Source organism: Camelus dromedarius, chromosome 19 (assembly GCF_036321535.1).
Source record: "Camelus dromedarius isolate mCamDro1 chromosome 19, mCamDro1.pat, whole genome shotgun sequence".
NCBI classification, from domain to species: Eukaryota; Metazoa; Chordata; class Mammalia; order Artiodactyla; family Camelidae; genus Camelus; species Camelus dromedarius.
The window spans coordinates 971,922-996,384 of NC_087454.1; the positions used below are offsets into that span (position 1 = coordinate 971,922).

At 50.5% G+C, this 24,463-nt stretch overlaps 1 protein-coding gene and 1 long non-coding RNA gene across 6 annotated transcripts in view; one reads left to right on the forward strand and one right to left on the reverse strand.

The window, feature by feature from the left end:
- Positions 1 to 24,463, reverse strand: part of GMDS (GDP-mannose 4,6-dehydratase) — a 455,535-nt gene that overhangs the window by 116,397 nt on the left and 314,675 nt on the right. The gene's annotated exons all lie outside the window — the stretch shown is intronic.
- On the forward strand, positions 17,291 to 23,816 carry LOC135318594 (uncharacterized). Its single transcript, XR_010376762.1, has 3 exons — positions 17,291 to 17,756; positions 21,332 to 21,461; positions 22,245 to 23,816. It is a non-coding gene; the product is annotated as an uncharacterized LOC135318594 (long non-coding RNA).

Genomic DNA, 24,463 nt, shown 5'->3' on the forward strand with positions numbered 1-24,463 from the left:
GTGGCGGCCAGCAGCCGGGACGGGAGGCGGCGGGGCGGCAGCTCCCTCCCCTCCTCCCTGGAGGAGGGGGATGTCTGCAGCCCAAGAGAAAGCGGCAGCACCAGGCTTGACCTCGGTGGGAAGGTGCCCCTGCCCGAGAGGGTGGGCGTGGGGTGGGGGTGGGGGGGGGCCTGCAGCATGACCGAGGGCAGAACTCCGAGGAAAGAGGTCCCTCCACGCTGGCTCCGCCCCGACACTTCTCCCCGAGGCTTACCGAGCACCGGGGTCCCCGGTCGTTTTATCTTATGCAGGAAAACACGCAGGGAAAGACGTGTAAGCTTTCTTACTCTTCATCAAGATAGGGCTCCAAAAAACTGGCTGAAGAAACAAAGCTGGTGCAGGTTACACACTACACTTTGACCATGTGTGTTCTGAATCACCTGGAGTGCTTTAAAAATATAAATTCTCAAGCCTGACTTCTGCAGATTGCAATTAGGCGAGCTGCTGAGGGGCCTGGAACGCCTGATTTTACGAAGCTCCCCGAGTGCTCGTAACGACCAAGCCCGGTTTGGGGTTTCAGATTCGATGCTATTTTGGAAAGTTTCCTTGGGACACTAACTTCTCCAGTCATAACCTTCAAACTTTGTGTCAACTTGGAATTCTGAACTCCTACGTACGTCCACTCATCTGCCTCCCCATTTCAATTAAAAACAACAAACACAAAATATGACTTTGCTGCGTTTTCCTTCCAAATGCTCACTTTGTTTCGGGAGCAGACAACTCGAGGAAGCAGGGAACCGGCCTTCCCCTCCTTGGTGTGGAGTTTGCAAAGCCCCCTTCCTCCGACCACAGGGAGTTTTCCTCGTTTGCTACGTTGCAGGGGTCCTTTCCCACTCGCAGATATTACGCCCGTCCGGGGAAGTGTCACCTCGCTTTGGGTGAGAAATGTTTATTCCAAAGGCCCCGGGAAGCAGGAGGAATGGTGTCGCTAACCCCATGTCAGATGGTCACCAGCTCGTAATTCTGCTGCACTGAATAATTTAAATCCTAGAGCCCGCGTGATAAGAGCACAGGTGTGCCGGGCTCAAAAAAAATCCTCTGCCTTCCGCCTTTAGTTCAGGTAACGAACGTCGTCACAGGCTTGTTTCGCCCGTGTGACCTCCCCTGGGACCGCTGTGTGGTGTTCTCCTTTGTGTGACGCCGCGAAGCTCGGCGGCAGGGGCCAGTCCCACAGCGCTCCCTCCACGGGGGCCAACACTGAAAACTAGTCACTGTCTCGAGCATTTCACGGACGTGATCAATCCCTGGTTGGAATCCTGGGAGGTAAATACATCACTGTGTCCATTTTACAAACAGAGACACCGAAGCACAAAGAACGGGAGAGCCAGCCGGGCCCAGGAAGCGGCAGAGCTGGGGTCTGAACCGCAGACTGGCTCTGAGCTGAGCGCTGGCACCGGATGGGCACCCCGGGCCCCAAGGAGAGCTGCCCCGGGGCCGCCGTGTGACCAGGGCAGGCTCGGCCCTCTGAAATGACAGGCGGGCAGGCAGGGCCCTCTAACTGTGTTCCAACTCTGTCTCTGACTCACTTGGGGTGTTAACGTTAGGAATGTCACAGAGTCACTTCCTGGTTTTATGTACATGCAAAGGGACTCGTGGAAAACACCCTCCTGTCATTCTTGTACCGAGCAGTCAGAGGACACCAAGTTTTCACACTTTCCCAGTTTTGGTTTCAATCTAAGTTTGTACCAGCTTCAGAAAAACATCCTGTAATTCTAGAAATTTCAACTGTGGCTGCATGTGGAAGGGGCCAATCTTGCCCAAATTCTGATTTGAATTTACTTCTAATTACACAGCAATCAGACACACACACTCCCCTCTTAAGAGAAAAACTTTTAAGGATTTAAAAAGCTATTCCTGAAAAATGCAATCCCACGCCATTGTCTTATAATTTTCAAGCAGATGACTATCCTGGACAATTCTGAAAGAAACCAGACTTTCAAGCACGTATTAAGGAAACGTTCCTGTACTCAGTTCTTTCCAGGGAAGAGCAGAACCTGTAGAACCACCAGGCCTTGTGCAAACCCGTGTGGGAGGCTCTGAACAGCACCAGCCCTGCTGGGACCTGGGGGAGTGTAGCGGGGGGGGGGGCAGCGGGAGCCTCTTTCTGATCAGACGGGGACCTCCCCGCAGCCAGCAACCTGCCGTATCTCCAGGAGAAAGCATTCCTCCTCTCGCGTGCTCCTGTCTGGGAGTCCTCTGCGGGAATGTCCCCTGGATGTGGCACAGAACCGGCCACCCTGAGCCATGTCACCAGCGCCGGCCTTGCAATCAGACCCCGCTTTCTGGCTGGGCCCTGCGCAGCCTGGAGCCGGCCCTGCTGCCACCTGCACTGGGGTGTGAGCTGCAGGCTGTGACACACCAGGGCAGCCCCAGCCTGCCTTCTGCCGCCTGCAAGTGTGCTTCTCGCTCGGGCGAGTGGGCCGTGAATTCGAGGGGGCAAGGAGCTGGACCCCCAATTTGATTTCGGTCCCACGACAGTGCTCTGGGCTCGGACAGCCCTTCCCGAGCCAGTTAAAAGGCGTTTCCATCACCAGAGGGACTTTCAAAACCTCTGCTCTTAACAATCCCCAGGACCTCGTTTCGTCCATAGATGAGCAAGAGAAGGGACGGGGAGCCGGCGGAGGAGACGGGTGGGGAAACGGAGTGCGGGCAGGTCCCCAGCCAGGTCCAGGCCCAGGCCCAGAGCCCCCTCCCCCACCTGGCAGGAGTCAGCTGTCCCCTTTCTTGCCCTCAACGTTCAGATAATAAAAAACAGGTTCTCTCTAAAATGCCAAGTTTTTCAGCGGTAAGAGCGAGTGACCCTGATGTGGGGCCCAGACCACACTGGCTGGAAAGGCCCTGAGCTGTGGCCACGCAGCACCTTCCACGAAGGACGGGGGGATAGGTGACTCGGCCCAGGTGCACAAGCCCTCAGTTCCTTTGCCCCAGCTTCCAGGTTCAAAACTGATGCCCTGATGGGTGTGTTTTCAACAGGAAAACATCCACCAAGATAGACCTTTACTGCAAGCCTGAAGGTCTTCATTATTGTCAAAGGAGGCTGAGGAAGGCAGGAGAACAGGGCTCTGGCTCACCTCCCCTCAGCCGCACTCTAGAACAGATGGGTGTCCCGGGACCCTCAGGAGAGCAGAGGAAGGGGGGGGGGCCCTGAGGGGAGAGGCTGGAGAAGGCAGCTCTGGCCGTGTGTCCATCCATATCTCTGCCCATTAGTGCATGACGGACCTGCAAGGGCTCACTTCACGGCCACACCTACTAAGCGAGACATGCGAGTCTGAGGACGCCCACGGAACAGACAAGAAAACTCAGCCCCACTCCCCAGGCCTCCCGCATGTTCGTCTCAGAGGCTTACCTGAACTAGCAAACTCTCCAGGGGCTTAAGGCTAGGAGGTCATCTGCACCTCGGTGTCCATTTTCCTTTGTAATTAAAATCACTGCTATTCAGAGCTCATCTGCAGGGAAAGAGGACGCAGCGGACAGTCCGGCAGCGCCTGCAGGGACCAGCCTTGACCTCTTCCCCGGTGGCCAGCCCTCCCCCTCCCCACTGTGCCCAGGCTGCTGATGGCACCCACGGCGGCCGCCTTCTGGAATCCGCTCTGCTCAATGGACGAGGTCTTCAAAGTAAGTAAGGTCCAGTTTAAGTACTCGAGATACATGGAAATGAAGAGGCTCCAGATTCTGAGAAACCTGGGTGTGGATCCTAGCACCTCCACAGCCCAGCCACGCTGATACTGGGGAATTCCTTGGAGTCTCCAAGTTTCTACTGACTAATTGGCAAAAGTGGAGACCAGTGCAGCCCGTCTCAGGAGGGCCACGGCGAGGCCGACAGCAGACACCACCACGGAGGTAAGCACGTGTCGCGGTCCGCAAATGCCCACCTCCTAACGGTCTGGCCGGGCGACCATCGACCCCGCAGAGCCTGGGAAAGGCAGACACAGCCAGGACCACAATGAGGCCTGGACGTCTGCGTCTGAACGCACAGACGTGCTTGGGCCGCCAAGAACACGGGCCTCCTGAAGACGTGGGGTATGGGGCAAACTTCTGGGGAGACCTTCTGCAGGAGGGGCTCGGGGTCAGAATTCCTGGAGGGTGTGTCCATCGCAGGCTGTGGGGTGACAGGTCCTGGCAGCTGGCAGCCCCGTCACCCCGACCCCCGCCCCGAGGACGGTCCGCTTTCAGGCACCCTTTGGAACACTCAGCCCCGACCTGAGACCCAGGTCGGCACGGCCCATCCTCAGTGCAGAAACCAGAGTTCTCTGTGAAATGTCCCCGTTCTCTGAGGCCCAGGTTGGAGCGACCCTTCGGGAGGGGAGGAGTGCGCCTTCTGTAGGAAGCTGAGCACGGCGGGCTTCCTGGGAGCACGGGCGGGCATTTCTAGCCCGCTCCTCTGCGCCCGACAACGCTAAGCCGCGCTATTTACGTGGAGGAGAAAGCCCGGCCGTGGAAGGAAACGACACGCGTGGGTATTGCAGTCCATGCCGCCGGTCCCAGCGGCTGCTCGGCAGCTGCGCGATCAGAACAGTCTTGCTGGACCGTGACTGTCTGAGGCTCAAACCCTCTGAACAGAACCGTAACACAGCAGTCACAGCTTTCGGCCACACAAAGCCATCCAGCTGGAGTGCAGGTGACCCCCCACACTTCCCGTGCAAAGCCCACTCACAGGATGTGCCCCCCGCCCCACCTCTCCCCCCGGGAGAGAGGTGGGGCGGGCCAAGCAGACGCAGGCGCAGGCCGGGGAATCTGCCCAGGGCTTCATCCGAGAAGCTGGAACAGTGAGCGCACCTGAGGACCGAGGCCCGGCCCAGCCCACCCCTCTCAAAGGCGAGGGTTAGGAACTCGGGGAGCCTCTGAGCAGGAGAAACAGGAGCACTCCCAGTCTTCAAGGTGGCGTTCCACCGCCTGCTACAGTGACGCTCCGGCTACCAGCCTGCAGGGGGGCAGAGAGGAGGCTGCAGGAGTTTTAGCTGGTGAAGCTGTCAGTGCGCTGATACACTTTTCTCAGAGAAAAGGCCTCGCCAACGAGACCCCCTCCGCCCCATAAATAAACGGCACTGGATGCTGTGATGCTGAAGCAGGCACTGACCTTAAAAGCAAGGTCCCGGGCATTGCTGGTAACAAACTCTGAATTTGGATATTTAAACAAATTGTGTTAAACAAAGGCCCATATTTGCTTTAATAGAAAAACTGAGATGTGGCACCAGTGTAGAAAAGTGGAAGAAAAAAAATGCTCCAACAAGTTTTAGCTGATTGTTCCAAGATAAAATAAAACCTACTTCCTGAAAAGTTTACTTTAACACAGTGGTACGCGTCTTCACTGAGCACGTGGATTCTGTACGTGCTAACATCATCTCAGTGAACCTGTGAACGCCAGAGACGCCCGTGTGTACAGTCGGCACTCAGTCCCACGCTGCTTGACTTAAAATGGGGGACAAGACAGAATTCTGTGAGGTGGAAAAGAAAAAAGAGGGTTTCTACAGAGCAAGCATTTTCTCTAACAGGCATATCTCAAACTAATAGGCAGGAAGCATATTTAAAAAAATGTTTTTGCTTTAGGTCTGAAGGACTTTCCTTTCCATCTACAAAACAGCTGAACTCAGGCATCCTCAGCCCAACACAATTTCACGCCTAATTTATGGAAATGAAATACCAAAGGGCTCCGGGAGGGAGAGGGCAGGCGGGAGGGAGAGGGTGGTTGTGACCTGCCACTCCGCTGCGGGGCGGGGCGCGGCGGGAGGGTCCCTCAGAAACGCGTGTCAGGAGGGAGGAGGGAGTCCGCTGAATGAACTTACTGTTACCTTCTCCCCCCCAGCATAAGTCTTCTTCTTCTTCCTGATACTGTCTGAATTTGAAACATCTAATTTAATCCGTTGGAGGGCCAGTCTTCCTTTTATTTCCTGTCTGCCGAAGCAGTCGCCTGTTTCAATTACGACCTTCCCCAGCTCCTCCGTTTCTCGGGCTCCAGCTGGCTCGGAGTGCACTTCCTTGGAAGGTAAAAGGCACTAACTGTGCTGATCGGAGACTGATAGCCGGAGAGCCACAATATTTAATAGCGGCACTGATAAGGAGGTTAAAAAAAAATCCATTTTTGAGCCCAAACAAAAGGATATTATGTAGCTGTACGTTCAATTAAGATCCAGTTAAATTCTTTTCTCCCATTATGTGGAACTTCATGCAGGCAGCCGACATAATTCATAGTGTTATGGCAAATTTCATCGGCACTGTATGTTTGAGAAATGTCTCCCTCCTGCTCGCAGTTAGTTACTGGTGATCTGGGACCAGCTTGCTGCAATTATTACAAAGAACAGAGCTGTGGGATTGATGCAGCATTCTTGCAAAACCTTGGCTGGCTAAAAATAAGACTGTTTTGTAGTCAAGATGGCAAAAAAAAAAAAAAAAAAAAGGTCCCTGGGCTGTAAACACCACTCAATGTATTTCTTTTCTGCTTTATGAAACCACAGTTTTTTTTTCTTTTTTCCGTCCCTCCTTGCTCCCAGTGCAGTTTAATTATGGTTTAATCTCTCTCAGCGAGCAGCCCTGGAGGACTGTTCAACCACAGCATTATCAAGGCTAAAGCTACAAACTTATGGCAGGAGGCAGAGGCTTCCCTTAGGAAGCCCCAGTCCCCCACTCCCAAATAAATAAATGCATAAATAAATAAGCAAGTAAATAAATACATAGTGACTTTATTACTAACTCACGCTGCAATTTTTTACGAGGCCCTGGAGAGGCCAGCCCAATAATTAAAGAAATGCCTGCGAGGTGTTGATCAGCACGCACCCCGGTCAACTCTGCTGGGTCAATAAATCTGAAGGAAAACTTTTAAGTTAACAAGACTATTTGGGCCTCCAGTTGCCGAAAGTGTTGGGTTACAGGGAGGGGAAATGAGGTGGGGGAGGGGGAGGCTCAGAAGGAGGGGGCAAGCCCCCCCTGGAGGCGCAGGGAGCCCTCGAGCTGCGAGGGGGGGGGGTGAAGCGCCAGTGCTCTCGCCTGTTCCCGCTCACAGGTGTCAGTCCGTGTCTGATTTCCCTGCACGTCCTGAAAGGGCCGCTCCCATCCCAGGGCTGCAGGGAAAGTTGAGGGGTAGTAACCTTCCCGGTCAGCAGCAGAACAAAACAGATGACAAGATACAGCCGTGACTCGAGTTGGAGATGGAACTTTCACCAGCACGTGGTGGGGTTCCTGCACAGGCTCCATTCCTTAAATGTGGCCAGTTTGATGGACAAGCTCCCTTCTCCAAGGAAGCAGCAACAACAGGATCCTTCTACGTACGGCGTGCGGAGCAGGCTGGAGGGTTTGCCTTGGCACACGCGTGGTCCTGATGCAAGCATCTCCCTCCCGCGTGCCCCCTCCAGGCTCGCAAGCGCCAGCCCAGCGCTCGGAGCCCGGTCCCCTGCTGGGGACAGTGCCCCTCGCTTCCGCTCCCCTCTGCTTTCCCCTCCATTACTTCTGCGATTTGGGGTGAAAAGTGCCACCTTACGCTAACCCTGCCAGCGAATCGGAACTTTCGGGCCTGCAGGGCGTCCGAGCGCATCACACGCCCCCCACCCCGATACCAGGACACACAAGCCTCTTGTTCATCATGAGCTGTATACACTTCCGCTTGGAAGTACAGAAATCCTTAACATACTAAACGCAAAACTGAGATCAATCATAGAAAGTTCTAAAAACTTCCCAGAAACTCAGCAGACATCTTTACACAACAGAAATGGGTGCACTCTGTTTTGTGTTGTTCTAAAGCTCTTCACCGTCACAAGCTCGTCTTCACTGGCAGCTGAAACACATTGCCGTTAACATCCTGCAGCCCAAGGTCACCTCTGCCCAGCCTCACGGCACAGAGCTCCAGAGCTCCGGGAGTATTTTCCCAAGTGCTTCAACAAAATTTAAAGCTTTTGTCTGAGGAAAAAAAAGTTGGGCTCCAAGTATCCTGGAGCGAGCCTTCTAAAGAAGCTGAGTGGCTTTCCATTTCAAAGGGAAATTGAGGTGGACATGCTGCTGTCTGTGTCATGCTGAAGAGTATCAGCTTTCTGCCCTTCTTCACCTCCTTTTAGGGGCTGGTGGGGCTCTCTCCGCCGCACGGACGCAGCGCTGCCCTCACATCCTCAGGTTTCCATAGGTGGCGTCTTGGCTTGGCCTCTGAGATGGCTTCACATCGTGCTGTTTGATCTGGCTAAGCGCTGATATCGGAAGTTCGAAATGTATGCTTTATCTTCCTTTTTCCTGTTGTGTTCTTATGCACTTAAATATTCTAAGACACACTTCTCATTTTCCAAGTCGGGAGCATAGATTATTAAACACACGTTCCTGTGTCGCAGAAGGTGTCCTGCCGCTGCGCTGCACTGACGGAGCAGGTCAGCAATCCAACCGCACGGGGTCTCACAGTGTGACCTGGGGACCCGGAGGTCCCTGCCTGAGACCCTGTGAGTCAGTCTTTTTTCCTAACAGCAGGAGACACTGGCTGCCACTCTGCCTCTGTCACGAGGGTGCAGGAGCCCTCCAAGGCCACATGGTTTGTGACCTCGTGTGACTGCAGCAGCAGGTGAGAGAATTCAGTCGTCTTCCATTAATCCAGACGCGAATGGGGCTCTAAAATGTGAAACGATGCCACTGCTCTATCTGACTTTTTTGTTTTCACAAATAGACGTTCTTCATAAAATATGTTATTCAAGTTACCACGTTATTTTTTAAAGAATCAGTAAACACCTCTCAGGTATTACAGCTTTGTTTTCTCAGATGGCACGTGTTGGCAGACACGACCCACAAGAGAAGTGGTCGGAGACCCTCAATGACGTGCGAGAGTCGGGGTGGGGGGTGCTCTGAGAGGAAAGCAGTCCACGGAACTTGGTCCAGGGCATCGAGACCGCTTCCAATCCGGGCCACTCTACTGCGCAGTTTCAATCTGCATGAAAATGTGGGAATTTGTAACTGTGGTCGGTGTGTAAAAATGTATGCAGAGAGCCAACTCTGCTTCAGGTCCAAGCTAGGCCTCAGTGGTGAAGAAACACTTGGACATTTAAAATCAGCTTTAGGAGGGCTATTCCTGCCCCTGTGAGACAGGGCCTAGGGCTTGCTGATCGCACTGACAAAGCCCTGAGCACCTCACCAAAAGTTCCTGTGAATTTCAAACTCTGTTCTTACAAGTGGAGACCTCAGTTTTGGACTCAAAAGGCAGACTCCTCTGGGTTAGGCCCTATGTTGTCAAAGCAATTCAAGTCAGAAAAAGCCTCTGAATTTGGGCACCGGTGCCCCGTCCACTATCCAAAGAAACTACATGGTCGGGAGACCGGGTCTGGGGGCCCGTTTGTAACTTAACAAATGGGGCTGTGGAAACACCATTTCACCTCTATCCCTTTTGGTTTCGGTACAAAAGCCCTCTGTTATTACAGCCATTAGTCTGTGTCAGTGACATATGATGGGCCTGAATTCGCCTAGGCTAGACTTCAGGATTCTTACATTTCAAAGCAGCAAAAAGGCTCTGTTGCTATTTTCACACACTGATACCGACGATCGAAGCACAGGGTTTTATTTAAGCAACAGCTATCTTTCAAAAGTAGAAGCATGAATACCACTCAAATTTACACATCAGCAAAAGGTCCCCCCCTCGGAGCTGAAACCCCTGTTCAGTCTCTACACATCGGCCAGGCTGAGGACGAAAGGGGTCCCGCGCTCAGCCTTCAAGCCTTGTCCGTCGCCGATGCATTCAGCCCCGGTGACACAGATATGATGCGCACGCTTGTCCTTCATTTAGACCAGGGAATCTCAACATGGGGGGGGGGGGGTAGTTTGTGTGCTTTGGAAAAGCATGCTCTGTCTTCCAATCGCTTTTTCTTTTTCAGTCGCAACTTTTATTTTTATAATTCAGAGAACAGATTAGAGGAAACGAGGCTTACTGACAGGGACCCTGTGCTCACAGTGCTCCTTGCTCCCCTGTAAAATCTCCTTCCATCTGAGCCAAAGGGTAGAGCCGTGGACTGTAAAAAGCCCATGAGAGCAGAACCCCGTCTGTGAGTTGCGCGGTCTTGACAACGACCATAACATGAACTCGGTTAAGGTTTACTGGAAGAATTATGGTTGGAAGGATGAATTTCAAAACCTCATATATTCTAATTTTCAGCAAAGACACCCAGGTAAATTTTTGGCACAGACATCACAGCAATTCGGTGGGGCAAAGGAAGGCGTTTCCAGTGAAGTCCTAGAGAAACTGGGTATCTGACGGGGAAAAATGGACGCCCCACCCCGCCTCACACCATACACAAGACTGGTCTTGGCTGGACCACAGCTCCCCATTTGAAAGCTAACACGACGAAGCTTCTCGGAGAAGCAGGACCATGGAGATACGCAGATTCTCAAGGAAGACACAACAGCACTAACCCTGAAGGGAAAATGATCCACTGGACTTGATGACGGTGGAAAACCGCTCATCAGAAGAAACCGCTGAGAAACTGAAAAGGCAGCCCTGAGGCCGGGAGAAAACAGCCACATCACACGCAGCGGACCGAGCACGTCACCCCTGGGCGACAGAAAGGCGCCTGCACATCGGCAAAGCAAAAGCCGAGAGCACCCCGGCGTCGGACTGAGCATGTCCACTGTCCTGAGAAGCAGGATCAACACAGCCAGCCAGCCGGCGGCTGGTGGGGCATCCGAGCATCTCTGCCACCTGACCCCGTGCTGGGGGTCGTGCACCGTTGATAAAATGACAAGAAGCTTTCAGTTCAACCAGGAGGCAAGAAGGTAAGTGGGAAATTCTAACCGGGCGTGAAACGGCGGTGAGAGCCTGGACGAGGCACGGCCGGCCTGATGGCGTGGCTGTTTCATTTCCTCCTAGCCTTTTTCCTCAGACGTATGTTCCGCGTACACACGGAAGTCTTACTTGCCCGCTCTGTTCCACACAGAGGTGAGGCACGGACCGCGGCGAGGCTGAGTTTGTTACGTGCAGGATGGATGCTAGACGTGATCAACGTCCTGAACTTACTTAATGGAAGGGACACTCTTGGGGTTTTCCTGTTGACTGGGATTTGGAGTTTGGCTTTTGAAACGTGTTCTTGAGCACGTTTCATGCTGGTAAGGATGTCACCGAATTTCTTTAATCCTGGAATTTGTCAGATATACAAGCAAAACAACTGAACCGAAAGAAGTAGATTTCCAGCTTAGAAAACAACAAAAGGTAAGCACTGTGTAACGCAGCTGTTTAGAAAACGATCGGCTGATTTGGCTGAGAAACTCACGATTATCTTTTTCTCTAAACAGACTAAAAGGTAAGGATGGTTGGAATTAAACTGAGGTCAACATTACAAAATACTGCTGACATAAATGAAGAATCAAAAGACAAAAAGAAATCCTAATTGCTCACGCGCACCGTTTGCACTAGAGTCTGCTCTGTGTGTGCACGTCTGTGTGTATGTGCGTGTGCATGTGTGCGTGCATGTGTTGTGTGTATGTGTGTGTGCGTGTGTGTATGTGTTTGTGTGTGTGTGTGCATGTGCATGTTGTGTGTGCCTGTGTGTATGTGTGTGTGCGTGTGTGCAGGCATATACAGACCTACCTACTTCCGTATCTAGGTCCCTAATCTCTCCCTCGAGTATATTTAATTAAGTTTGCGGTCCTTGTCTTTTTCTTTTTCAAAGATGATTTTACATCAGTTATTTTCCATGAACACATCTGGTGTTTCTTTAAAGCCTGAATTTACTAAATATTACATCGAATGAAGAAGGATTTATGCTTTTTCAACATAAATTCATTTAATTTTCTCCAGGCTCCTCCCTCTCTCCTCAAAGCTGATGACTTCTGAAACCAAAATGGTTGGTCAGAATCCAATCAAGAATATAAAGGCAACTGAATAAATAAAACCATGAAGTAAGTGTAAAATACTGGTGTCCAGACATCCAAGATGCATGTGGCCACTGTGAAACCTCCCCAGCTGTACGGGCCCGGAGCCCACGTGGTCCCCAGACTTAACAGGACCCATTACCAGCGAGAGTTTTATTTGCTTAATAAATTACATTCTAAAGCACAATAGCCTAGGTTCATAGCTGTAAAATTGCCAAATATTGTCAATGACCACTCTCTGGTCATAAATAACAAAATAATCTATGACTCATTGGATTTTTGATTCCCAGGGCAATTCTTTCTCACCATTACTCAAAAATGTAGAAAAGCGCCTCTACGTGGCATTTTATGGAGGTTGTAAATTACTCAGACTAGATGACACAGGACAGATTTGTAGGCCGAGTAACGGGAACCAGCCAACTGAACGTGTAAATTAAAGAGTCAGCGACAGAGGAGGGGGCCAGTGAAAGAACTCTGAGATCTGAGGATAGATCGGGATTTACTCGGCAGGGACAGGAGGGCGGCGGGGGGGTGACGGACGGACCTCTCCGGGGCGTTTATGGCAGTGGCACCGAGGAGACCGGACCATCGCCCGGTGGCTTCAAAGGGCAAAACTCGGTCAGCCCTGAAACAGAGTTTACGGCACCGTCTTACTTGCATACGTCAAGATATCTAACAGGTGCCACAGAGATGAACCTCGGAAGGTTATCTTTTTAAACTAATATCAATTTTTAAATTGATTCAAATTGATTCATAGTCCTTGCATTTATTCAGTGCACACATACTGAGCGTTGCTGTCCGCTCACCCCGAGGCCAGGGGCTGGGGTGCCGAGGGCGTCAGGCTCAGCCCTGCCGTCCCCGGAGCGCGTGTCTGGAGGAGGAGGACACGGGGCTGGGATGTGCAGACGAAGGGCACTAACCTGGCTGGAGGCGGGGAGGCAGGCTCAGGAGAGGCTGTGCTGGGCAGGATGCGTGGGGGGAGCTGGTCTGTCCAGGGGACAGACAGGGAGACGGGGGAGGTAGGAGGGGACCACGGGGGGGCATCTCTCTGCCGAAGGGCAGGGTGGACATCACCTCGCTGGCAAGCAGGCCAGTGACCAGGCCAGACTGGCGTTTGGAAAGATGGTTCTTTGCGTGGCTAACTCACGACGACACTGATGATCACAGTCCAGCATTTTCAGCTTTTAAAAGAGAACAATCTTGGAAGGTAAAAATTTATCTTTGTGGCAACCAATTCCGAAAACTAGAACAGAAGAGGCTGGTTGTGAAAGTCCACTGTCTTCTGCGGAAAGGGGGGTGTGTCCGCCACGCCGGGGGCTCAGGCAGGCGATGAGGTGGGAGGTCCGGGGCCCGGCTCCCCGCCCTCCCCCGCCACACAGGCTCTCCCCCCCAGGACTCCACAGGCGAGCTGCAGCGGCTCCGGGAGGGCTCTGACTCCTGTGGACGAGGCTGTCCACGCTAAGAGGACAGATCATTCCAACATCTTCTCTTGGTCTCCCAGGACTTAGAAAGGCGGACGGCAGAGGCCCTGCTGTGCTGGGACAACTCTCAGGCCCACAGAGGTTGAAATGATGAAATAATTCTTTAAAAACCTTCCTTTTTGTCCACGGAAGTCTGTCCTGTTTCACAGAGGCCACCTAAGAAGAGAGTCTTGAGGGCTTTCCTAACCCTGAGTGTGCAGCTGTGACCCGAGCGGCCCCGCGCAGACATCCGCACAAGCGGGTCGTGGCGGCTACTCTCAGCCGAGCTTCCTTCGTGGTATTCTGCACTCGGGAGGTGATTAAATGCCATGTTGAATAAATGAAAGAAATGAGAACTGCTTTTAATTATGGTAGATTATTACATTTTACTATATCTTCCACATACACAATTTTATATGTAAAATCTCTACCAACAGTCTGATTGTTCCCCCATTTTTTTTTAACTAAAGACCTCCATGATGCTTTCGGGGACTCACTGGGAGGAGTAGGAGCCTCCTGTCACGATAAGCACGCCCTCGTTCTCGCTGAACGCGGCACTGCCGCTGCCCCTCCGCCGCCCCGTGTGCAGTGGGAACGCATGCTCGGGAGCAGCGCCTCACTGGTTCCTTGTCCCCTTCCGCGACCCGCCGTTCTCTGAAGGAGCCTGACAGTCCACTACAGAGAGGACTGTGTCCAGACAGTTCTCCTTGGGTAGCTAACACAAAGGCACTGGAATTAAGTTCCTTATTTAAAAACACATAATATTCTATATAATAGAAAATATTCAATTACTTAGCTGTATAAAACTTTCAATGTTGGTAATATGTGGTTCAGATTTAAAGTAATAATAAAACATCACTGACATAAAACAAACAAACAAACAAACAGAAAAAACCACATAATTTTAGAACGAGAAGCTTGGTACTCTCTCATCTTAGTCACCCAACGAGCGTTCACTGAGCACCTACTGTGTTCCAGCTCCAGTGCTCAGTTTACAAGACAATGATACCGTCCTGTTGTCGTGGAAATCACAGGCAAGGAGGAGAGGGGGACCATGCTGAAGCTGAAACACAGCTCTGTCCACGACGCCAAGGACGCACAGCGGCGGGAGGAACTGTTCTGAGTGGGGTGAAGGCGGCGGGGGCAGCACTCGCAGGTGAGCTGTGCGCTCAGGGCCCGCAGGGGTGACCGGCGTCCTCAGGCAGAGAGAGGCCGGGTGGCCCAGGCGGGCGAGAGGAGGGCAAAGGTGCCCCGGGGCGGCGCGGGTGGGATGAGGGACGCCTGGCTCTCCTGCGGAGGGAGAAGGGGAGGCCGAAGTCGGTGAACTGGAACCCGGTGATTTGAGGCTTTGTGTCACTCATGTTGAATTGGGAAACCAGAGATTCCCAGTGTCCGCAGCTGTGGAATCTCCAAGGAAGTTCAGGAAGAGGATGTGGGGGGACAAGGAAGGTGGGGAGGGCACAAGGGGGAGGGGGAGGGGCAGAGAGAGAGGGGGGTGGACAGAGAGGCCAGCAGGGGCACCAGCTGGGGGAGGATGGCAGCTCTTCCCGGACCCACACCCGGGCCGGGCCCAGAGCCACGCAGAGGCGGGGCCGCAGCGTCACTGGGGGCCGCAGGCAGGCTGGCGTCCGGGTGTGAACCCCCAGACTTGCTGTGGGGGTGCACACTCTGTATTTTATCTGTTTTCGGAACCAAAACAGTTCCAGCCTGATGTAAACCCCTTGGACTCCAGCACGGAAAGAATGCGCATTGGGAATAGAGCATTTTTTGCTAGAGCTTGCCTTGCTTTATCTCTTTAATAGTTCTCAGTAATTATATGCTTTTAAGTGAGACATTAAGTATCAATATCTATTTGCAAGAATGTTTGAAAATAAAAACCAATAAATAAAGCAATCATTTAAAGGGTTCTTTAGATGAAAGGTCAGAAGGAAAACCCAGAGCTCAGGTGCCGAAGTGAAGTCACTTTAGGAGCCACTACCCCTCCGCCGTTCCTCCGTCCATCCGGCTTTAGGAAAAGAAGGAACTCTAACGGGCTTCCTTTTTCATCTGAGAACTGCACACCGTGTCCCAGGAGGCAGAGCATCGTCAGATCCCGGAAGAGGAACCTTGGGAGCGATTAGCTCTGGGCGGCTGAGGAAGCAGAAGGGCTTCCGAGGTTTTAACCAGAGCATCTTCCAGAGGGTTACGACACCCCCACGAGACACTTAAGACCCAGTATGAGAGAAGAAGCCACTCGCTGACTTTCCTTTAGTCACAGAAGCCTCTGCCAACTTACGCTCTCCAAATACGACTTTTAAATGCTTCTCAGCACCGGTCAGCTAAACACAGAAAAGTCCATCCTGCTGCCTCTGGTTGGAAACTGAAGTGTCGGGGAAAGTCACCGAATGAGCGCTACGCGTTGTTGAACATAAGCAGTAACACTCAGCCTCACGGACAGCAGCGCGGGGGCTGGGTTACAAGGCAGAGCTGTTCCTTGGGAGGAAACCGTGAGACTCTGGCCTGAGGTGCAGCTCCAAGCACCAGGGTGACCGGAAGCCTGTTCCCCCCTTTCTGTGTTTCCATTTTCATTTCAGCAGCTCCCACACGTCGATAAAAACTAACACTGACCACAGAATTTTACACCAACTCAGAACATCAGTTTGAGCGTGAGCGTCAGCCTGCACCTCCCTTGGCTGCCGGAGGGTTTGCAGCCAGCCGCTCGGCCTTCCTCACGGAGGAGAAGCCCCCACTTTCAAAGGACCGTGGCCAGAGGGCTTTTTCTCCTTCTAAAATAAGGGTACGCTGGGGACCAGGAAGACTCTCGGACCCTTATGATGAGCCCCGTAATGTTCTCAGCATTAAGACCCAAGATAAGGCGCCCAAAGAAGGAGGGCGGCCGCCTCCGGAGCCGGCGGGACCACCCAGGCTGCTCTACGCCGTCCATGTGCCGTGGGGGGAGGAGGGCGAGCTGAACGGGGGTTTCACGACGACTTGATAATATAAAAGCCACTCAGTGTCTATAGTTTTAAAGAGCCCTCAAGTGGAAGATGAGCAGATTTAATGTGAAGGCACTTTATGTTTTTGAGAAAAAACCGTGTATGTAATCCAAAGTTCACGCACTGAAATAGTTCTGCTTTACAGCTCAGTCTCTCAGCATCTTAATGCAACAACCAATTAAACTACTGGTATTTATTTTACGATTTTGTACAATTTCTTGATATTTTCAGCTTCAGGATGTTTCAGTTTCTAATTAAAAATGACAGGGGGACAGTTCGGTATTTCGTTGATTTGTGCTAAGAAACAAAAAAGTGTTTACTTTAAATCAAATGTGAAAAAACAGACCACATTTGGGGACAGTAGCAGGCATGCAAGAAAACATCATAAATTCTAACACAAAACACACAAGATCATGTTAGGAAATGCCCCTCTTTAAGACGAAATAAATTCCACTGGGGGTTAGCTACCCACCCGCTCCCCAGAATACAGTGCATCTCTTTCAACACAGGAGGCTGGGACTTTTCTGTATTTTGAGACGCTTTAGGATCATTTAAGACAACTTTTTCCCAATGCATACACAGCCTGCAATAAAAAAGCAGTTCACTTAATTAAAAAATTTCAGCAATCCACCTTAGGTTTGAGGCGAGTTTACAGTGTCAGCCCCATAAATACTATTTTTAACCCAGTAAGTTATATATGCAAATATATAAAGAGTACGTGATATTTTCACAAAGTAACCATGAGATAACTTCTTTATTTTGTGGGGGAAAAAGGTGTGGTAGGAAACCTCAGTGCCTTTGGTTTTGCTATTAAATTCCGAAAGAAGGCGACTGGTGGTCCCGGCGTTCCTGATCACACGGACGGAGGCAGACACTCGGGTCTGGGAGGGAACCTCCCCTCTGCCTGATGACGAGACCAGGGAACAACCTGTTTCTTGGAAAACTGAGGGAAAGTCAGCGCGGACTTTGGTTTGTTTTTCTCCTTTGTGATGACCCACATGCTTTGGACCGTCTTCCACTGTAACGAGTCACTAAGTTGTTCAAGTGAGATTTTAAAAGGAGCCCACTCCCGGCCACACAAGCTAGGACACGTCTCTCAGCTCCTTTCTTTTTTCCCTCCCTCCTTCCCTCCCTTCCTTCCTTTCTTTTTTTTTAATGAAAAAGAACAGGAGGAGTAAAAAAGGCCAAGGCAAGCTCTGCGGATAACTTCCTACTTCATCACTCGGCCACGAGGGGCGGCCCTCTGTCGGCCTGACACCTGGTTCTGAGGTCCGGCCTCCGTTCTTCTCGTGCAGCTTGCTTTCACAGGAAAACCCTGGCTGAGAGAATATTGCAAAACAAAGGAGAAAACAAAGAACTTCAGCTGGTAAAAGACGTCTTTGTCCGTGACACCGAATACGTGTCCTATCTCTAACAGGTGGTGTTCGCTAAGGATCCCCGCCGTCTGCAAGGAGGAGTCGCACCGGTGAGAAGGGCGGGCAGGGGAGGGGCTGGGGGAGAAGTAATCATTTATCCTCCTTCCTGATTTATGAGAGCCTACTGTGCGCTCAGCAGGTTCCGGGTTGTATTCACGGGAATTCCGCCACGTGCTCGCAGCTTTAATCTCCACTCATCTGTGGACCATCTTAGTGGAACTGATGTTTTTATGACTTACTTCTAGATGAGGAAACTGAGGGTCACAGAGCTCACTCAGCTGTCTTAAATCACATCCACCAGGACTGAGCCGAGCTGCCTCCCAGAGCTCAGGAGCTCACGGTCACTGTATTCCAGTGGCTCCACAAAACGCCACTGAGATTTGTCCGCGGACACGAATGGCGCTCCCTCATAAGCACAGATGTCGAGAGAGAGGGTGTGTCAGACTGCTGCTGGCAAGTCACAGAAGGCCCTAATGCATTTTGCTTTGTTTTCTATTTTTTAAAATAAACTTGATATAAAAGTAATACATCCTCTTGTGTACAAAGACATAACAGACTTTCTCACCTCTTTCAAACAAAGTTGACTCCAACATGCTAACTGCAACACACGGATACACACACACACGGGTTCTTCTAAAGCTGTGGAAGGTCTTCTTTTTGCCTTTTGACCACAGCCGCCGCCTCGGTGGGCGTCTCAGCGGCGGTGTGGTGACAGTCTGGGGAGACTGGGGAGGCTGCCGCAGGGGAGCAGGTCTGGGCGAGGCTCCCAGAGTTCACGTTCCATCGAGAACGGATCGCTCTCCTCTCTTCTGGGGCAGCGTCTAGGAAGGCATCGTGAGCGAATTGGCGGTGACCCCGCGTAGGGACAGTGGTGGGACCACGTGTGTGTGGCGTCTGCGCACGTCTCCGGGTGCCGCGCGCCCTGCACCCCCGCACACACGACGCTGCTGATGGGCTGAGGGCTGCAGCGCGCCTTCCTGTCCCAGCACCACTGGGTCTGCATTTTCTTTTAACTTGGCAAGGTCGAAAAACAGACTCGTCATGAGCGTGTAATGTCTTGAACCAAAATAGACTTCCTTAATGATTTGTTTTCTCCAATTTCACCACAAAATGTAATGCAGCCAACAAAAGAACTATTCTTCCCCCACGTATAATAACATGTTATTCAACAATCATGTCAGAAAGCCTGGGCAGAGGACTGCCAAGGATCTGAAATCGAGTTTCTAACTGAAATGTTTGGGAAGAAATCTTTTTTTTCTTTTTAAAGTTTCACTCCAAGGCTTTGAGTGAAGTGATATAAATATCTCGGAATATACAGTTTTGCTTTACTACGGTAACATGTTTACAGAAGCAGTTACAGTTTACTTTATAACATGGGTCACTGAAAACATTAACCATAAAAACATATAAAAATACAAACAAGTTCTCAGTAGGCCATTTACTTTGCAGCAGAACAAACACGTTAATTGCTTCTGTCCTTGTAGGGCAGCAGCTCCAGGGCAGACGGGGCAGGAGCACCCCTGGCTTTCCGGGGAGCTCCCAACCTGCACGCCAGTCACTGAGCGGCCCCTCGGAAGGGGAAAGGCCTGGTCAGAGGAGAAAAGGCAACCCTGGCTGGGACACCCTGAACGAGGCGATAATAAAATGAAGCCATGGGCTTCTTTCTTTCTTTCTTAAGGAAAATGCAAAGGAAAGAAAAATTATAATGCTGTGAAAAGCTAACAAAAAGAGGGAAAAGTGAATCCTCTGTTAAGTTTTCTGAAATACAGAGTGGGTCCTAAAATATTCCTCCTAATCACCAGGCCGACAGAAAGCTAGAGAAGCCGCAGGCGGTGGGAGAGGGTGCAGACACCGGCGCGTGCTCACGGGTCAGATGTGACAGAGGGCGGCCACGGTACCAGAACCTGGACCTGCACACTCTGGGAAGCTTCACGGGGTCAAGGAAAATGCATTAGCCAAGAGAAGGCAGAGCTGATGAAGTTCCAAAATTAGAAGATCAAGGGCAGAGTACTGTAATGACTCAGCTTTGTAATGACTCAAAGTTAGGGTTTCTCTAAAAATTTTTCTCGCAAGTGAGAGAAGAAATGCTACCTGGGTGATGGGGTGGGGGGTACTAGTACAAGCACACACACACGTGTACACACATACACACACATGCATATGTACACACGCTCACACGTGTATACACACATGTACATACATGCGTACAGGTGCACACACATGTATATGTGTGCACGCATCACACAGTATATATACACACAGGTCCACATGCATATATATTCACGTGTATATACATACATATGTATACATGCGTATATACACATCCACACACATAAACACACATGTATACGCATGTGTACACACATGTACAAACACACTAGATTACACACATATACAGCAGGTTATAAGAATAAATGCTTTGCATTTTGGAGTTCGGGAGGGAGCCTGGTGTCAATCCCAGATCTACTATTTACCCTCATGGGGTCCTGGGAAGTCACTTCACTCTTCTTTGCCTCAGACCAAAGAGAACACCACTGACCTACAGGGCGACTGAGGGACATAAAGGGTTAAGATGGGTTAGCTCCCCCCCAGCCCCAGGTGCCTGTTCCAGCAAACTCCAGAGAGATCCAGCCAGCGGGTTTCAGCATTTCTTACGAAAACTGCCAGCTGTAGCTTGTCACATCAGCAAAGTCTCTTGGAAGAGGTCCGCTCCTTGAAAGGGCTTTCTTTATATCCATTAAAAAATCTGTACTTTGGGTTAGGTTTCTCCAGAGAGACCAGAACAGGACAGGCAGAAGCTGCGGGGGTGACGTCAGCCTCCCTGGCCCACCGTGCCGGTGAAAACGCCACGTGAAACGGGGCGGCACGGCGCACGTCGGGACGCTTCATGCTAAGCAGAAACTACCGCTGCGATCTGGAGTATTTACTTTGGCAACACGCACAACAATAAATACACACATCACACAAAAACTTCCGTCTGGTACTAACAGAAACCCCTGTGATAAGACAGCCATTATTTAATGAAACTGCACTTCCTTGTCTGTTGCCGCAGTTTATAAGCTATCTGTCTTTGACCCGGCGCTGATGACGTGAAACTCACACTTGAAAACACATTTAGCATCAACTGTAAGTGGGGAGGACAAGCTTAGGGTGGACTCTGCTCTTCACGCGTTACTGAAAGAAGAGGCATGAACTTTATGATGAAAAAAACTAAGTGTGGATAAAGAACCCCTTGGTAATAAAAACATACACATAAAAAGTATTGGATTTCACAATCAAAATCCAATGAGAATTTTCCCCCTTTGGCAGTCAAACAGAAATTCCAGGAAAATAGTTCAAATTCCCTTCACAAAGTTAAAACGTAGCTATTGGGGTATTCACTTGCAAATATAAGAAATAGTGTTTTGGTACAGGAATCTGACCAATAATTGCTTCTGTTCCCTATAAAATTTACAATGCTTTTTGCATCAAATATATTTAATATGCAATTATGGTTATAGCAGTCTGACATTTATTTACTTGGTGCGATTCCATACAGGTGAATTATGATCTCCCAGAACACTATTTAAATTTAATGCAAATGACTCACCCAGAGGGATAAACGGTGCCCACGATTATTTTTCAGAGAGAAGAATGTTTTAAAGAAAAGGCAACTTGCGCAAATGCCGAAGAGAAATTTCACTGAATTTCTAAAATTCGGACACGCACCACGAATCACGTGAGGCCGTGTCACATAAAGTCACGGCTCTGTGAAGGTACCAGGCACCCCCCCCCCCCGACTCCTATTTTACAGACACAGTTGATCAGTTAGGACCTCATGCCTGTGAAGCCTTAAGAACACCCTGGCTGGTCACTAGGTCGCTCTGCACACAAGGGTGAGGGTCCGGCAGGGAACCAGGCCCTGGGGTCCTGGCTCGGATGCCACAGTCCTTCAGTGGTGAAATTTCAGTGAACTCACAGAGCCAAGAGCTTCCAAGGAATTTACCAAAATAGTGATGGAAAGTACTCAAAGAACGCTGCTCTCTGTCTCCCACACATGCACTCCACAGACAGACAGACATTACACCCAATTAAAGCCATCCCGTTGGGGCAATTTTCACTGCCCAGGGAAACACAGACATTCGTTTCTTGTCTCCTGGCAAAAATGGGCCAACTCTAGCATCTCAGAAGCCAGTGGGTCTCTCAGGGGTTCCGAGAAGAGGCTCTGCGGTACTACTGGGCCGGGCAGCCCCCGAGGCCGGGCGGCTGGGGAAAGGGGACGGGGACAAGGCCTGGACCGGGAATGGGGACGGTGGCCGGCGGCGGGCGGGCAGGCGCTCCACGGAGTGGGCCTGGTGTGGCCGGCCCCGGCGGGGGTGAGGAGCGGAGGCTGACATTTCTTTGGTAATAAAAATGCAATTTATATAAACTATAGGAGACTCGGTGAGAAAGTAAAAGAGGTAATTGTTCGCATTCCAAACGTTTTAATATATAAACTGTGTAACCATCACTCATGAAAAGCGCAGCTGCTAACAATTTCTTTCTTTTTTTTTCCTCAGGATAAAATTCATGCTGAAGCCAAGAGATGTTGCTCCAGTGAATGATATTCTGAAGCTCGGGTCAGAACACAACCGTGCCACAGTGAATTTTTTAAGAAGTCAGGCAAGCTTGTAGACAAATGTGCAAGCAGCCCCAGTGTTTACCCCAGTTGGGAAGGACCCCGTTTCGGGGATGAGCACAGCACCGGGCTGAGCCTCGGAGGGAGGCCAGCACGGCCGCACATCTGTTTCCAGTGCGGGGCTGGTATGCAAACTATTGTCTATTGGAAGTGTGTGGTGGTAGCGTTTGCCAGGGTTAAAGGCTGGGTCAATCTGATCAAGAAGCTAAAATTAGCTTCTGTGTGTTTTCCTGAAAAGAAAAAAAAAAACACTGTAAAGCTCTTTGTTTTCCTTCAAGTGCTGTTCTCAGATTTCAGTTTCTGGTGTGTAAACTACCAGGAAACAGACGGCTCTGACAAGCGGCTTCTTGTTCGCGGGCCTCCGCGTTATGAAACCGGGCGACAGGTTACCCGAGCCGGGGGACGCCTGCCGAAGCAGCCTTCCGCCCCAGCCCACACCTCCCGTTTGAAAGTATTAACATTATAAAATTATTCAAAGTGAATGCATTTGGAAACTCAAAACCAGGGCTCTATGTTGAAGCATGCGATGGTCTGGCAAAGCCCAAACACGTTAAGAAACTCGTCACTCTGAGAAGTGCTGGGGTAAGTTTCAGGTCACATGTTACTGGGAGTCATGACAGTATCTGACTATTTTCCTAGGAAGTGAGTTCCTTACAACTAAAAAGAGGAGAAAAAAATTCCAGTCGGAACTCCAAGCCCGTAGGCATTGGACAAATTCAAAGAGCAGAGAGAATCACAGAAACAAAATACGGAGCCATGAGAAAGTTCAAGAAAAGCGTCAATATGCTTTTAGGCTTAACAGCTGACGCCCAGATACATGGGAGACAGGGAGAGAGGAGCGACGGAGTTACCTGTCACGTCCAAGCGCTGGGAGTGGGGCACAAACAGACCACGAGCAGAAGCACGTATGAAATTTATTTGCATCCTAAGAGTCGCTTTTTCTTACACTGGAAAAGTGAGGTCACGGGAATCTGTTTTCACTTGGGCAAAATACCTCGTTAATGTTTTAACTACTTCAATATTGCTAATTGTTTAAATGATCTATATAATGGAATGAAATGTGATTTTACGAAGACCTGTAACGCACACAAGAGCTTTGGGGTGTAGGTTTTCCAGCCTAGTTAAAAGTTTCCCTGGTAAAGAGAATTCCGAGAGAAGAAATAGCCAGCTTTTCTTCCAAACACAAAATGTTACGAAAAATACTTGAACCAACATGAAAATATTGGGCCATTTATATTTGGGTCATTTCTACCACAGGATTTCCTTTTTTCTAAACATCCTCTCAATTTCAGTGACTTTCTGTATTTTTTAAATTTAGAGCTCATTAAAAAAAAAGATTTGGTATGCATACCAGAACTATGCAAAATACTTGGCAAAACTCACTGATACATAAAATTCAGTTATTTGTAAAAACATACATAAAATTGCCTAATTTTTGTATTTAAATGCCCTCCAGAACTTTACACAGAATGGTGGGTACCTACAAGATGTTTGACTTTTTTTCCTGAGTTAGAAGTTGCTGGAAAAATGCACGTTACGTGTTTTGACATAAGATTAACACAATACTGTATGATCTCGGGTTTCTCGCCACCCCCTTTCAGGGCAAAGGCAGTCCTCTCCTCACACGGGTCTCTTCAAGAAGGCAAACGAGGCTGCTCAGCCCCACGGGACCTGGTCCTGGTCGTGTCCTCCTGAACCCCGGCTCTCGGGGCCTCTGGTGGTCTCCCCGGCCCTGGCCTCGCCCCACCCGTGACTCCCACCCCGCCCCGCCTCTCCCTCGCATGCACCAAGCTTGGCATTTCCTAAAGCTGTGACCTTACCCGACTTCCCTTTCCATTTCCACACTGTTTTTCAGCAAATTCATCCACTAAGTATCTGCGTTCTAGCGTAAAGATCTCTAAGCCAGGCCGGTGGGCGGACTTCCTGGGGGGGGTCTGTTAGATCCTAAAATTAGGTTAGAATGTATAAATACATGTGTGCTTTTGTTGAGAGTCTAAATTTTCACAGGAAGCTCTCCATGGTAAGACAAAACAAACCCCAAACCCCCTTTGCCACAGCAGCACGGCCACTTCTAGCAGCCCAGCGCTACCGGGGCCTGGG